This window comes from Cupressus sempervirens, chromosome 5, assembly GCF_028749045.1.
Source record: "Cupressus sempervirens isolate cs-2001-9-10 chromosome 5, ASM2874904v1, whole genome shotgun sequence".
NCBI classification, from domain to species: domain Eukaryota; kingdom Viridiplantae; phylum Streptophyta; class Pinopsida; order Cupressales; family Cupressaceae; genus Cupressus; species Cupressus sempervirens.
In genome coordinates, this window is record NC_143122.1 from 298,947,748 (window position 1) to 298,965,414 (window position 17,667).

Genomic DNA, 17,667 nt, shown 5'->3' on the forward strand with positions numbered 1-17,667 from the left:
ACTCTTTAACACTAGGATGAGAGACCATAAGGTGTACCTTGTTGTTTGACAACAAATGTCTGAACTTTTTGAGATTTTAATGACTACAAATGCATGTTTCTCAACAAAACTATAATGTTGCTCATAACTTTCAAACCCTTTTCTATAAAAAGCAATAGGCTGCTCATATCCTTCATCATTTTTTTGAACTAAAACCGCTGAAATAGTGTCAATAGATCCATATGCATATAAAATGAAATCCTTAGAAAAATCAGGATTAACAAAGATTGGAGCTGATGATAAGGCTTTTTTTAACAATTGAAAACTTTGTTTGCCTTCTTTGGTCCAAGAGAAACCTGCATTCTTTTTAAGCATTGCCGTGAGAGGCTTAAGTAAAGCAACAATGTCAGGCATGAATCTTCTTACAAAGTTAATTTTTCCAATGAAACTTTGCAAACCTTTCTTATGACTGGGTAGGGGTAAATCGAGAATTGCTTTAATTCTTTCTACATCAATTCTAATGCCATCCTTTGAAACTATATGGCCTAAGATTTTCCCCTCGTGAACTGAAAAAACACACTTCCTGGGATTAAGTGAAATCCCAAACTGTCTACACCTCTGAAAAACCTATCTTAGATGAGCAAAATGAAGATCAGTAGTCTTAGAAAAAACAGTAATATCATCTAGATACACAAGAACCATCTTATACAATAACCCATTAAAGGAAATATCCATTGCCCTTTGAAACATGGCACCAGCATTGGATCTGCCAAATGGCATTCTTTTGTAAGCCATTGTGCCCCATTTTGTAGTAAAGGTTGTCTTACATTGATCCTCATCTTTAACCAGCACCTGATTATATCCTGAAAAACCATCTAGAAGTGAAAATCTCTCAGAACCAACAACTACTTGTAAAATTTGTTCCATAGAAGGAAGCGGATAATGATCTTTTAAAGAGGCTCTATTAAGATCCCTAAAATCAACACAAAGCCTAATTTCCCCATTCTTCTTTCTTACAGGAACAAGATTAGAAACCCAACTAGTGTGTTTAATTTCATATATGATACCCCCCTCAATAAGCTTAGTTAATTCTTTAAACATCAAAGGTTCTAGCTTTGGATTAAGAGGTCTCCACTTTTACTTTACAGGCTTGGCATTAGGAAGCAATTCAATTGTATGTTGGGCTAAATTTGGATCAAAACCATTCAAGTCTAAATATTCCCAAGCAAAAATATCAGGAAACTCCTTATATAGTTCAATAAATTCAGATTTTTCTTGCTGTGTACAGACCTTACCAAGCTTAAGGAACTTACCATCAGCCATCTCAAGATCCTCATAATGGTCTTCCTTGACCTGCATACCAGCTTTGTTTCTTCTAAACTCATCATCTCTACTAAAAATAGACTACAAAGTGACTAAGCCTTTGGGAAGCTTGTTTGACTTAAGCTAAATTATTTGATCATCATAATGATGTTTTAGTTTGTCCTGATTTGAAACAAAAAAATACATCTTCTTCCAACAAAAAACTAAGTATTTGCTCATCACTATCAAATACTTGTCAGTTAGTGTGATTATCACGAATAGAAGGTCTTACTACAATTTTGACATGCTGTTGGATATTCTCCTTGCTAATTTCTGCAGGTATGTCAAACTGAGCACCCACAACTGCTAATCTATCTACATGCTGATTTTGGTTTCTTGGAATAAAAAAAATATTAAAGGCTGAAAAATCCTCCATAATGTCCCATATTCGATTCTCTTATAGCTTCAAAGTATCATTTTTTTGTTGGGTTTAAACCTCTGACTTGGTTCAAAATCAGTTCACTATCTCCATACACCTTAATACATTCAATACCCTTTTTGTTTGCCCATTCCAGCCCTTGAATCAAAACTTCATATTCTGCAACATTATTAGAGCATGCAAAAGAGAACCAAAAAGCAGAAAAATATTTATCACCATGAGGCGATACTAACATAGCACCACCACCACCACCACTTTTACTTTTAGAACCATCAAAATACATTTCTCATAGCTGATTTCGTTCTTCTTTAACTAGATTTTCTGACTTGACTACGTTTGGAATGACTGCATCTTGCTCTTGAAAAACATAGTTACCCAAACCAGCATGATAAAATTCTGAATGATAATTTTCAGCAGCATGACTTGCTGCCCATTCATCAAGAAGGATATCTGGAATATCATCCAGAGGAGTTTTATCCTCAAAATCACTATTATGGTCTTCTTTATCAAAGGAAACTAAATTTGCAATTATAGCACTAAGTAAATAAGCTCTATGTGATCTTTTGCAAGCAGTTCAGACTTAATTGTTACTTTGGTACCATACCTAGTCCTAAATAGCATGTGAGACCAATCAGATGATAAATAGCCCCCAGTCTTAACGGTGAAATCCCTAGATATACAAATGGAAAAATATGGTGGTAAATCTATCACATAGACATCTTGCTAAATAGAAAAAAGAGGACATGCATGGAGAGTAAGGTTGGCATCTTTGATAAGGTGTATAGTACCAATAGATGTTCCGTCAAGCTGGATAACTCCTTTTTGAACTAGCTGGTATTTCAATCCTAACTGATCCGCTACTTTTTTAGCCATAACAGAACCTGTAGCTCCACTATCAACCATACAGTTATGGGCTAACTTATCACCAATAATTAATGAAAGATAAAACGGAGGCTTAACACCCTTACTTGATTTGTTGCTAATTTCCACGCCACTATCTTGTTTTCTATCATTATGATCAACATTTGTCAATACAGCCTCGTGATTCATTTATAGATTCCTTAAGGTCATCTCATCAGATAAAGCTTGCCTTAGAATGTCAATCTGCCCTGGAATAGCCAACGTATCCCACATTGATATAGTCACGTTCATTCTCTTCATATTGTCAACTATACTGAATTGAACAGCAGAATGTGGCCTTTGATGTGAACGAACTGCAGCATTGTCTACTTGTTTCAGATTGATATCTTTGACTACGAGGATGGGAGTACTGGTTGTAGCTTCGGTAGTAGATATTGATTCATTAGTAGTAGGTCCTTTACCTTTATTTGCCATTTGCTCCATTTCTAGAGCTCTTTTCTTTGCTCTTGTGTTGGCTGATATTGGTGAATCAGTATTTACTGCACAGAATTCCTCTCTCTGCTAGTTAAGGAATGCAATCTCAAGAGCATGTATATTATGTTGCTGTTCGAGTACATCAACAATGGCATTTTGTTGATCCATGACTATATTTTGTACCATTAAAGCTTGATTTATCATCCATTCGTGCAAGTAATCTAATTATGCACTTCATTGCAGGGATAACACCACTCTAAATCTGCAACCAGATTATTTTGCACAGGTACAATATCCTTGATTGGATTATAAGGCCAAAAAGGTCTTTGGTTAATATTTGGCCTATAACCAGCTGTATTAGCCTGATATGGTTGCCTTTTTGCTTGCATTTGGCCTTGGTTTTGCTGCTCGTTAGGTGAATTTACATCTTGATTTTGCTGTTGGTAAGGTTGTCTACCTTAAAATTGTTGTTTTTTCAGATTTGCCAGCTCATTGCTAAAGGTTTGCATCAAGTTCTCAATCTTGAGTTGACTGTTTTTAATCTCCTACAGCTCTTGTGAAGGGCTTTCTACAACAATTTCTTGACTCGGAACAACAGGTAAGGCATTAAAAGGTAGGATTGCTAATGGCATATTTGGTTGCTTGGAGGTCTAGGGGCTATTTTGCTTGCTTGGATAAAGCTATTTTCAGCTCTAATAACAATGTCATATGCTTGAGGCAGTGAAACACCTCCCACTGATTGGATCATCACAGAAATATCACTATTTAAACTCCTCAAAAAATATAGAAATGCATAATCTGCTGAAGGTCTTACCGAGATAGGTATTCTAGTCCAAGTCCTCTAAAATCAATTGAATTCCATCATTTGCTCTTGGGGAGCACACTTTATGTTGTGAGTTGTTCAACAAAAGACAAGTGATCTAACTTATCTTTGAAATGCCTTGTTAATGCATCTCCTAAAACATCCCATGAACCAATGGAGCCAACGGCTAAGCTTCTGAACCATTGAAGTGTCTTTCCTTTAAATGAAGCTGCGAATAACTTAACAACAACATCCTCCTCCGTGATATGATGAACGTTGCACAATGTTGCAACATCTCTAATATGCTCAAATGTTGTAGTTTGAGTTTCTCCAGTGAAATCTAGTAAACCCTTCAAGGCAACCAAAGGTATGTCATGATGCTGTGCAAAATTCAAGGGGCTCCCCTGATTGAAGAGCATGAATGCAAATCTTCTTGCCATTGGAGGCGGTAATGGCACATGCTGTTGTTGTGCTAAAGTCTGGGTAGGAACAGCTGGTGAAATAATAGCACCGGTACTTGTTGAACCAAAACTTGTACTCGTTGTTGTTACAACTGAAACAATAGGGATATCCGGTTCAAATGATTCAGCTCTCAAAATTGGACTTGCTGACCGCCTGACCTCTCCTTCTCTTGATTGATTTCTTCTGCTGTACACGCAAATGTCAAGGGTTGAAAGTTGCCTCCTCTTTATTGGCTTAGTCTTGGCAAGAGCTCTTTCGTGCCTTTTGGGAGTTTCTAGCTGCAAATACTCGAAAGAAGAACTCTTGGTCTGAGTCTTTCTCATAAAATTCATACTAAGCTTTTTAGCTGGTTTAAAACTTACTGTCCGCCATATAGTATAGCAGATGTTCAGAAAATTTTGTTCATGTCCCACCGGGCGTGCCAAAACTATTAAGGCCAAAATTTGCACCTTGTTAAACTGAACAAGTTTAACAATCTTGCCTAACATGGGATTCATTTCTGCATGTGGCAAATGCGTAACTAGAAATGAAACCTCCGGTTTCTAGGCCAGTTCCTACTAAATAATCAATGATATCTCTAGAAAACTAACTTGAACTTATGGGAAAAGGGATAGAAGTTACTGAAATAAACATACGATCTTAAACTCTCAACTAGATAACCAGGTGATACACCGAAATATGGATTCTAAAATACATGAACAACTTTACTTTGGAATATTTTCTCCATGACTTGAACACTTTTACTTTGTAAAGATTTGCATAAATATTTCAAAATGAGGTTTTTTTGAAATAAAAGCTAAGCAAACAATAATATCTCACTTAACAGTCCTAAAAAATGACACAATGTAACCTACAAACAGACTTACACTCCTACAATTTGGTAGGGGTTGAGACAGAAAACTAAGGAGTCCTGAAACTCACAAATTTATCTTATCAATCAGACTTTTACACAAAAACTGCAGAGAAAAGAAAAGGCTTGAGATCAATTCAAAAGAAAATTGCTCCAAAATGCTCTAATTCATATATCTTCTCAGAAAATTGAGTTACAAAAGACACAAAAATATCTTAAGGACACTAAAAGAATGTCACAAAATCTCATTTTTGCATCATCAGAACTGCTCTCACAATCAGAGTTCAAAAATTAAATACAAATCCCTTAGGGTCGAATCCATAAAAAATGCCTTTGAAAAAGGACTCATAATCACTGAAAATGATGAATCGCGTTTGAAAAAGGTCCACCAAGCCATAAAGAGACTTATGACTCACTAAAACTACCCTCAGAAGACTCAAAATAGTCATGAAGACACTCAAACTGCCATGATAAGGTCAAAATTTGACCCACAGTCCTAAAATGACTCAAAAAAATCCCCCAGATATTCTCTCCATGACTTTAAATGATAGTACTAAGTCTTTGAAACAATAATTTCTGACTTAGTATTTTAAACACATGTTACTTAAATTTATGAATAAGTCTATCACCTCTATTTTCGCATAAAGAATAGGAAAACACTAATGATTTATAATAATATCATTAATATTTTCCTTTTCCAATAAAGATTTAAACAAAAATAAAGAGAAGGTTTATCAAAATGATTAATAAACCTATAAATATCCCACAACATCTAAGTCCACATAAAAATTGGCAAATAAAATACCAGCCTATAATGATCAGCTTGTAAAAAAGTTTGAAAGCAGGCAGACTTTAAAAATATGGAAAAGAACAAAGGAATAAACTATATCATTTTCAAAACCCTAAAGTCTACTCATTTTGCATACGCATTTAGCTTTAGAGAGATTGGCAAAAACCCGCGGCTAGGGTTTGAACCCACCATGAGAGCTTTCTAAAGGGTCTCCATTGTTAATGTGAGCTGGGATTTGACAAGCTCTTCGAGTTCCAACATTTTTACCTGCATCTAATCTTTTGTTGTTTGACTATCGTATATGAAGGTTAGTGTTGCTTGTTTTGTTTGATGGTAACTCATTTGCATTTTTATTTAGAACTTTTGTAGCCTTACTGCATTTCTATCTGGCTCGTCTATTCACTTTGATCTTATGATTTTAGAGCAGCCATTGTAGGCTAATGCTGATAACCGCCATCAGAATTTCATTGGCTTGTCACTTGAAAGTCGTCATGATGCGCTTTCTTGTATATTTTGCTGATGTAGCCATGTCTGTTGGAGGGTAATATATCTGTTGGTTTCAATTGTTGAGCACACTTTAATTGCTTGAGTGAAGCTCTGGAGCTTTCCTTAGAAAAAAACGAGTTTCTTGAAGTCACCATCTCTAGTAGGCACATACCAAACGAATAGATGTCAACCAGTTCATTATAATCTTCTTCATAAAGTTCTGGAGCCATGAACTTGGGAGTTCGAATGACACTGTGAGAATGTGCTTGCCACAGTAAAGTGGCCAATCCAAGATCCCCAATTTTAACCTCTCCATGGTTACCATTAACAAATATATTATCACATTTTAAGTCTCTATGAATAATAGGAGGATTATGACTGTGGAGATAAAGTAAACCCTGCAGAAGTGTCTTGCCCAACCCTTGACAGCCCCCATATCAACATGTTTATGTTTCTTCGATATTGTCTCAGAGTGCCTGATGTGAAAATCTCTGTTATGATATTCACAGTCTTGTTTTTGTCATCTACCCATGAATTGTAGAATTTGATAATATTATTATGTTTTACAGTCTTCAACAGATGTATTTCTGAATACAATCTCTCAAGATCATCTGGATTCTGCAGAAGTTCATCAATCCTCACTTCAATGAAGCCGCCATGAGAACTTTTGATGAATTTTTCCTGAAGCTGACTTGAGAATTTGCTATTTGCTTCATTGAAAATGTATGAAAGTTAGAATTGATTCTTTCTTCATGGATGAATGTGGTTATTTCTCTTAATCTTTTCCCACTTGGATGTTTGATCCTAAAAGTATTGCTGTAGCTTTTCCTTTTTGCTGCACATATATAAAACTTTAGTTGTTTTGTTATTATCATGACTGGAGTCCGTATTGTTGCATTTCCTCTTAGCTGTTTATTGATACTGTCCAAGCACATTTGTTTTTATAATTATCTTTACAGGATTATACTTGTAAAATATAGGTGAAGCTGGGCATACTTGCAAAATATAGGATTATACCAGTAGTGGCTGCATGTAATTCATATCTCAAAACATCAGCAAATCATGTTTAATCAATTCAGCTACAATTACTTTGTTGCTACAAATGAATTTTTCTGTTAGACATCATCACATCTGCAACCACATTAATCATCTTCTCATTTGTAAAGCACTTTATAATTGCTGGAAACTCTGTGACTAAAATATGAGATTTTGTTTCCAATCGTGCACTCTCTCTGCCTCTGTTGGGAGTTGGAATTTATTATGAGGTAATGCTGTTAATATTAATGTCATAATAGATTTGTTTTGCTGCATTTAGAAAATCCAGAAACAATGAATTACCATTGGGAATGCATGCGATTTAATTGGAGTTCTTCTACTGCTGTAGCTCTCTGCATTTTCTTGCAATGAATTATTGCTGAGCTATTTTTTGTATAATAATGTTGTGACTCTTGTAGCATTTAAATCTTGGAATTTGCTGCTGATTTCACTTTTCTTTTTGTCATTTCAACCTCCTTTAGCCACTACTGAAGAGCTCCCTGTAGCTTTTCTTGCATTGTATTGCTTGGAGAATTCTTCCTTATTCACTTATTCAGCATATGCACAAAAATTATTTTGATGGAATAGATGCAATCACAGCAAATAAAGAGTATTTTATAAGGTTCATGCTCGGGCTCGTGACACTCATAAACCACCTTCTGTGATTTGCAGCTATTCCTTATGAACCTAACATGCTTTCAATTAATATAATAAAAGATTTCATATCAAAAATAATACATCCCTTTAACATTATATTTTTCTGATTTTTCCTCATTTGAACACTGAATTTGTACTTTTACTATCTTTGATATGTATTCAGAATAGGGAAAGATAGTACATCTATAGGATAACTGGTTATAGATATTCAATCATTGCTTAGATCTTTCGAGATCTAATCCCCCTCTTTTCCTTATGTAGGGAACCGAAAACCAAAGCTTGACGGATCAGGAGCAGCATCATGGATCACTTAACCAATCAAAAGCTGAAAAGGCAATGATTGGTTACCTCTAACCCAACCTTCATATGTCTTATTTTTCATATTCTGAATATGTATGAAAGGAAGTAGAGTCAAACTCACAGCTTGTGTGAGATGTTTCACTTTCAGCATTACAAATCATTTCATTCTTTTTGTAAAATATCAGTTGTATATTCAAAAATGAATGATACAAAGACATTTTTATTCCTTTGTAAATATAAAATGAAAAGTGTTTTTTTCAGATACAGATCTGAATTTTTTAGAACTAAATTTTAACATGAGTTAAAATTAAGTAACAATTACATTTTATATTATGACATATCAAATTTATGATCATATATTTATAATTATCATACATTATTGTTACTTGATAATATCGCATTGTTATTTCTTTTAACATTATTATATTTATCTATGTAAAATATTATTATGATGCTAAAAATATATTATTTTATATTGTTATTTATATTATAACACGATTAGAAGACATGAGAGATATCAATCTATCATCATACGATACGAATTCATCCTGAAAGAACACATAAGACTATCTTAACCCCTCATTGTCTTGGCGTTGCAATGTAAAGATCCTTTTTCGTTTTGACCCTTCATTGCCTTGACGTTACAAAGAAAGATGATGTTATGTGTCGGGTTGGCTTCAATAATAATACAAGAGAGAAAGATAACTCCCACAACTATAACATCAACAACGTTACTAGCCATGTGGATCCTAGTGAGCTTACTATGATGAGGAATCTAAATCTTGTTGGCAATGGACTTGATCCCCCTACTAGAAGAAGCTTGAGTTGTGTTAACCAGAAAATTCATAGAGATGGATAATGGGTTCCTCCTCCTAAGGGGACATTAAAGGTCAATGTTGATGGGTCCTCTATAGGGAATCCTAGACATGAGGGAATAGGTGGTGCTCATAGAGATAGAAGGCGAATGTTGTTTTCTTCTTTTGTACCAATAAGGGATAACACTCCAATAATCTCATAGAGGCTATAATTATTCTTAATGCTATAGGAAATGGATGCTCTCTTGGTTGGAAGAGGATTGTTTGTGAGTCAGACTCTCAAATTGTGGTTGTTATGTTCAATACTCAACATTTGGAAGATATTAGTAGCAATTCGTAGAGATGGTTAACAAATCCCTAATTTGTGTCTCATGCTTAATCATATTTTTTCCTATCATATTCTATGGGAATGGAATAGATTGGTTGGTTGTTTGTCAAAGAGGGCTTCAAAGAAACAAAGTGGCTGGGATATGGACGATTGGAGCCCATTGAGGCCAAAGCATAAGGAGATATTGGACAAGTTTGTTACATCCCTATTTTGGCTCCATTTGAAATGTTCATATAGCTGTTAGGTTTCATGTGAAGTCAAGTGACAGGTAAAAATAGTTAAAATCATGTGAAATGGTAAGATGGTTAATCGTTACAATTTAATATAAAGTTAGCATGCTAGTTAACCGTTATGATGATATTTTAATATTATCTTAGAAAGTTGGTTATTCATCATGAATTTATGAGAAGTGAAATGGCAGTTACCCGTTATGATAGTTTATGATTAATAACTTGTTATGCTAATTGTTATTGATTCCTTCCAAGAGCACGTCAAGGGGTGGAAGCATTGTTAGAAAAGAATCGGGTACAGGGGCACCACCATTATTGGGCAAATAGGTACAACTCTTGAACCACCATGGCTAAGGGTAAACGAATAGGCAAGGAAGAGTTTACATTGGATAATACCATGAGCTACGTGGTCAATTTTTATAACAAGAGAAATATTAAACATTTAATATCATGAAAACAACTATTACTTCTCTCTTATTTTGAGACCAAGAAGTGATCAATATAATATTCACATATATATAAATATATGATGTCACCATGATACTTTGATGATATCTATGAATTATATTTATATGTATATATATACATATATGCGAGTGCATATATAGAGAGAATATAATGTTAGAAATAAATTATATGTACTCTCTAAATTGCACACGTATATAGATATATGTATATATAGGTACAATTATAGATATATCACAATAACATGATGACAATACATATATGCCTCTTTGTTTTTAAACCATGGAAATATAATCTTTATAACTCCTCTCAATGAGCGGTGGCCATCTTCAAGTTGGCATTCATCTTTTAAATATTTGAATTTCCGAAATCTTCTTGAAACCAATGTTCCTTGAAACCAAGCTTTGTGATAATACAAATTCCCGTGACTGCAGGTGGCCGAGCATATAGGAAATCATATTAATATCGAGCGGCATCTCAGAACGAGAAGTTCATTGTTTTCCTTCCTTAACTCATTCCCTATTCTTCTTCTCCTTCTCTATCAACGCTTTGGATTGAGCAACAGCGACGCGGGTTATTTGTAGCCAAGATCTATCTCCGCAAGAGCTGATCAATATTATTTTATAGGTCATTGATCGACCACAAAAATTTCGTCTTCCATGCTTCTTTTCATGTCAGATAATTATCTATTGCTATCAGTACCAAGTTGTGATGTTATCAATCGAATGGTAGTTCTTTAATATAACCTGCAATTATCTTGGTCTATAACTGCGGCTCATCATAGTAGTGGAACCTGTTACCCATTTTGCCTCCCGCCAAAATTTGAACTTTAAATGCTTGCCCCACCCAACGGTCACCTTCCCATTTTATATTATTTAAATGACTTGGAAATATCGAAAAAAATAAATGATAGAACCTTATGTTATTTCTTTATTCACAAATCTGCTTCACAGGCCTGCAACTTTCTATGCTGTCAGATCAAGCCCAGATCTACGGTGAGCGCTTCTCCGCATTTTGAAAATGCACTAACTTTATGTAATGTGGAGAAGCCCCTTAACGACGTGTGGCAGGTGGGTCCATGTCTCCTTTGGGACTACAAGGTGGATGAAGTGACAGGCTGAACTGGCGATCCTATTGGTGCCCACTTCCCCGCAAGATAAAGTTGCAAGAAGATTAAACAATGTGGGGAAGCGTTTTGGCGACACTTGTCCCAGATAATGCCACAGGCCCGCCCTTCTTGCAGGAAGATGCATGAAGAATCCTCACCGTCCGATGCAAACAGATCCACGGCCGAGGCTTCCTCGCATTATCAAGATGCGAAGACTTTAAGAAATGCGGGAAAGCGCCTTGTTGCCGCGTGTCCCTATGGGGCCAGACTGGTTTCATAGGCCATAGAGTGATGCCAAGGTGCTGCCAGTTGTATGCTAGATGGGGCCGGGTCAGGCTGAGTTAGCTGCCAAGTGTTTCGTGGGTCCAGAAGTTTGAAGAGCAAGCACAGTATTACGGAAGGTCTTCTCGATCGTTGATCTCATAGAGATCAACGACCAGGGTTTTCCCGCTTTATCAAGATGCAAGGAAGTTAAACAATGCGGGAAAGCGCCTGAGGGACACGTGTCCCAGTGGACCCGGCCAAAGTATTAACATGAAGGCAACGCACTTAAGGTCGCGGTTTCCTGTAACTATCGCGGTTAGGGTTTGCTGAGGTAGCACAGTTAGTAAAGAAAGATTGGTCAACTACGGGAAGACCTTGCAAGGTGGCAGAAGGATAAAAGACCATTGGCCCACGTGGCTCATTTTGCTTGCAGGATTCGGTTGATCTGCTGATCATGCTGATTCACAGGCTAGAAACAGAGGAATTTGAGGTTTTTTTTTTTGCGCAATCTGATCCCTGTGATGATTTCCAACCACCCTCAAATGAATGTTGAACGCAGGAAAACACTCCACCACCTCTAATCCTATCTATCTACCGGGTCAGAACTGTTTAATGGCGTCATTTCTGTCTTCTCAGGGCCCTGCTCCAACCAAGATTAGATATCATTGCATCTGGATCTGTACCCAGATCAGATTTTCTCATGATTGTTCTCTGTAGGACTTCAATGCAGTGGTTGCGAAGTAATTACAGTTAGAGGACATCCCAGTTATGCCTGAACTATAAAGGCAAATTTTGTAGATTTTGTTCTCGTTGACCCTTCTCTGACTTCTCTGATATTGCTCTACAAATTCACTGTAAATTCCTTTTGCCTCTGAACCGTATGGCATTCTACCTTATCTCCTTCAGCTATTGATGTAAAGTGCAAGAATCCTTTGCCTCTCGTTGGTGCTTTGTAGAGATCTGTAACCTGCATGACTGTATCTCTTTTGGCCTATGAATGATGTATAAGTGAATCTCTCTTTCCTTGTGTCATTCATTCTAGTTTTCTAATCTGCATGTGGTTCTTAGATTAAAACAAGTCTGAATGTGTATATCTTTTGGTGTCATAATGGTTCAATAGTACATGTATGGGCAGAGATTGGTTTGAACACTCTATTTTGGTGCATCAACCCCTTAGACTAGAATAGGTAGATCTGCTTTTCATGCTTTCCTTCTCCCTTTCCTCTCCAAGAGTAGTTAGGTGCGCCCTGATAGTAAGAGGAAGTCAGCCTTCTCTAGGGATTCAACCTCACAGTTCAAGTCCCACAGCTTGGAGGTTGTTTCCATGTTTCACAGGGTTGTCCATAGGTAAGACTTTGGACAAGGGTGCAAACCTCTGTGACAACAGTTTTTGGCAGGCCTGGTGGGACATATATCAGAAGATTTCAGGTCTACTAGTGTCAAGAAGAAAGATTTCAAGATTAATACTGAGAAGATAGTTTTGGCCTTAGTATTCAGGCCTTCAAAGGGTTCATTCTTCAAAGGACTTGGCGACTCTGAGCTTCAAACACATCTGGTTCCAGACCAAAGTTGTAGTAATTCATGCCCAAAGCTGAAACAAGGGCATCTTCTAGAGGTAAATTTCAATACCAAGAGCTTTCATTTTCAAATCCTAGAAGGAGGGCTAGAGTATCTTTATCACCAGTTAGGAGTGCAATAGTAACAAATACCCATGAAAGATCTATCACTACTCCTCCTACTGTTAGATCTCAGCCTAGATTGCCATCAGCGTATATCAATAGATCACTTGTCTATATGGCACAGCCTAGAGCCCATACTTTTGCCACCTTTAATGGTAGAAGTCCTCTTTTGTTGGCACAAAGACACAACATACCAATAGCTGCACTTAAAAGTATACCAGAGTTTACTGGTGAAACTTCTATCTCTCCCTCAAAACATTCAAGAGGTTGCAAATGTTTGTAATATTCATGGTATTACAGAGCATGATGTTGCAGTTAGGCTTCTAGCCTCATCTCTGAAAGGAAAAGCACTACAGTGGTATAGAGGTTTGGCTCATGGTTCTATAACTGATTGGGATGGGTTAGGAGCAGGACTATGCAAACACTTTGAGGACAAAAGTGATTACCTATCACTTTTAGAGCAGTTGACTACCATAAAAAGGGCCCCCCATGAACGCATGACTGATTTCAACTATAGATTTCAAAAAACATAGGATAGAATACCTATTTCAGTGAAGCCTACCCCTGGTAATGCCTTCTTGCATTACCTTAGAGCTTTTAATAGTGACATTGCCACTACAATCCAAACCATGGGAGGGGATACCTTACCGAATGCTTATGACACAGCAATAAGGGCAGAAAACATATTGATACAAGGAGGGAAGTTAGCTCCAAGGCCTCCTATGCCCTTTTTTCCTAATGTCCCAAACCATCAACTAGCAATGGCTCCTCCTCCCACAACTTCTACATCACAATCCCTTGCTCCAGTCCCTCCAACTTCCACATCTTCAAATGGGATACATGAAATCATAGAGATGATGCAATCTATGATGCTGAACATAGATAAGAGATTGCAGGGCCAAGAAAAGAAACTGGAAGATAGTTTCTCTGTGATGTAGAAAATGAGCAACAAGGTGGTGACTTTAGAAAGGCAAGCTCAAGGTAGTAAAGCTCATCAATTGCAGCACCAAACTATGAACAGTGGTAGGCCTCCAAATCATAATTATGGGAACAATTCTTTTGATCAGAATAGACAGAATAGCCATGCTTCAACCTCAAATGTAAATCAATGTAGGGCCATAGTTCCTCAAAACAACATGGCCCAAGATCAAGACTTTTGTCCCTCTTGTAACTATTCTTATGCTCATTGCATGTGTCAGAAGGCTGAATCCTATTTGGCTTTGACCATCCAAGAGCTTGCAACAAGACAATCATACAAGGAGGACCAAGTTAAGGAGGCCTCATGTATGCAGGGACAAGGTGATTGCTCCTTTATGAATCATCAAATGGAAGAACATTGTAATGTAAACCAGGATTCCATTGCTCACAACACTAGGAGCAAAAGAAGAGCTATTGAAGATGCTGCCCTTCCTTCCCCTAATCAGGCCTCAACTTCAAATGCAATACCCCATGAACAAGCAGTACATGATCAACCAAATGTCTTCCAGCAGCAAAGGCAAAGTAATGTTAGAAAGGATGTGAGTGATCCTCCAGTTGTCCCATCTCAACCTCCTACAAGGACAGCTCCTAAGGCTCCTACCAAAGTGCCCTCTACTCCATTCAGTGTGATAGAACAGATGAAGAAGACAAATGTGAATATTTCCATGTGGGATGTTGTTGCTACTATACCCATGAAAAAGAGGTTGCTGCAGCAAGAGTTGGAGAGTATTGAACCAAAGTATCAGCTACCTAGCATGGAAAGTGCCACACGCCTAGTACAGCCATCAAGGGATGGAGAAACAAGTAAAAAGGTCAGACCCCCTCCATTCTATGTTTCTCTAATTATAGGGGATAAACTAGTCCACAATTGCATGATTGATTCAGGGGCTAGTAGTTCAGTGATGCCTAGGTGTGTTGCTGATGCTTTGGAGATGAAATATGAGCCCATTGTTAAGGATGTATTACAGTTAGATGGTAGTACTGTCAAGACTGTAGGGATCCTTAGGAATGTAGAGATGGCCCTACATGCATGCCCTGGTTGTACTATAACTCAGGATATATCGGTTGCTAAAGTCAAGCCACATTTTGCCATTTGTTTGTCAAGAGACTTCACTGCCCAAATAGGTGGTTACATATCTTCTGATTGGTCATATATGTTTTTTAGAACAAGATATGGAGCCAAAGCTTCAATCAAAGCAGAGCCTCTAGCCCTCCATCATACCAAACCATACACCCCTAACCTCATCAACATGAATTGCACTATCCTAGAAGTCGACGAGAATGACATAGGGAATGAGCCTACTACTTCCCTAGCAGAGATACCTGATTTCCTTTTGGATGAGTGGGCTACTGCATATCAATTTGATCCTATGCCAGAAACCCTTGAGACAGGCCTCAGTACATATTGTATATTAGAGAAAGATGCTCTCGTTCCCAATCTTGTGGGGACTAAAGAAGAAATGAGTGAGATATGGAGCATGTACTTCGATGGCTCAAGAAATAAAAATGGATCAGGGGCTAGTGTGATGTTGATTTCTCCTACACAAGTAAGGTATTACTCCTCATTCAAGCTCCAATTCAGTTGCACTAACAATGTGGCCGAGTATGAATCTTTGATTCAGGGTCTTCTACTTGCTCAAAGAAGAGGAATTCAGGCCTTAAGTGTATATGGAGATAGTGAGTTGGTGGTTAATCAAGTGAGAAATCAGAATATCACCAAGAACGGTTTGCTCAAGTCTTATAAACATAGAGTATGGAATTTGCTTGAAGGTTTCAATGCATTTAATATTCAAAGCATCCCTAGAAAAGAAAATAGATATGCTGATAGACTTGCAACAATAGGTGCATCTTATGATGTGCCAGGGAATCTTGAGGAGAAGAGAGAGCAACAAATCAGAGTGGTAGTAAGGCCTGCCGTCCCTGACAATAACATACATTGGCAAGTGTTTGAGTCTGATGAACAGATTGTAAGCTTCTTGCAGAATAAAGCAGAATTTTCAAACAGAAACCAATCAAGATTGCAGGATCAGTATGGGGATCAAATCATTAATCTCAGCTCCAACAAATTGCCTAAAGGTCTCATTACTTTAGAGAGTGTTTTTAACCCTGATGACCAAGCAAGAGGTAGAGTCATGAACTAGCTGCTGACCAAGATGATCACACTCCAGTCATGATTGCTGATGGAAAGTCCTTAAACTTGGGGAAGGTATGTTCTGAAATTGAACAAGAAAGTTTTATTCATTTATGTCAAGAGTTTAATGATATATTTGCCTAGACGTATGATGATTTAAAGGGTTTTGACCCAAGGTTGTTTCAGCATACCATAGATTTTATTGATGATGTCAAACCAGTAAGACAAAAACAGAGGCCAGTGAATCCTAAAATTGAACCCTTAATGAGAAAGGAGTTATCCAAATTGATTGAGGCCAACATAATTTTCCCTATCAAACACTCATCATGGGTAGCACACCTTGTCCCCCTTAGGAAGAAGAATGGAGAAATTAGATTGTGTGTGGACTTTAGGGACCTTAACCAAGCTTCTCTTAAAGATCACCATCCTCTTCTTTCCATGGAGCAGATTTTGTCCAAGGTCAGTAGTTCAAAGAGGTTTTCATTTTTTGATGGATTTTCTGGTTACAATCAAGTGCTGGTCAAGGAGTCTGATAGGTACAAGACTGCATTTACCACCAAGTGGGGTATCTATGCTTATTGTAAGATGCCATTTGGACTAACTAATGCAGGTGCTACATTTCAAAAGGAAATGGAAATGGCTTTCAAGAACATGATTGAAAAGTTTGTATTAGTTTACCTTGATGATATCACAGTATATTCAAAGAATGTAGAAGATCATTTTGATCATTTAGGACAGGTATCCTTAAGGTGTAGAGAGTTTGGGGTTTCTCTTAACCCAAGCAAGTGTGTCTTTGCTACCAATCAAGGAAAATTATTAGGACACATTGTATCTAAAGATGGCTTAACCATTGATCTAGAGAGAACAAAAGCAATACTTGCTCTTCCTCTTCCTAAACACAAGAAAGGGCTGCAAAGTTTCCTTGGTAGGATAAATTTTGTAAGAAGATTTATCCCTAATCTTGCTACCATGGTGAAGCCCCTTACAGCTCTGCTCAAGAAATGTATGGTCTTTGCATGGATCAAGGAAGGGAGAGAAAGTTTTGAAGAGATCAAGGCAGCCATAGCCTCAGCCCTACTCTCATTAATCCAAACTTTGAGAAGGATTTCATCCTATATACCCTAGGTGGTGAGTCAGGTATTTCTGCTGTCTTGACTCAAACAAATGATAAAAATGAGGAGCAACCCATAGCCTTCTTTAGTGAAGGGCTTAAAGAGTATGAAGACAAGTAC

General features: G+C 37.3%; 1 protein-coding gene and 1 pseudogene across 2 annotated transcripts in view; both read right to left on the reverse strand.

Annotated features, from left to right (window-relative positions):
• The window catches only part of LOC149555759 (C2 and GRAM domain-containing protein At1g03370-like), a 244,972-nt gene that overhangs the window by 102,395 nt on the left and 124,910 nt on the right, over positions 1 to 17,667 (reverse strand). The window lies entirely within an intron of this gene.
• LOC149555761 (putative serine/threonine-protein kinase WNK7 pseudogene) lies at positions 6,424 to 7,839 on the reverse strand (annotated as a pseudogene).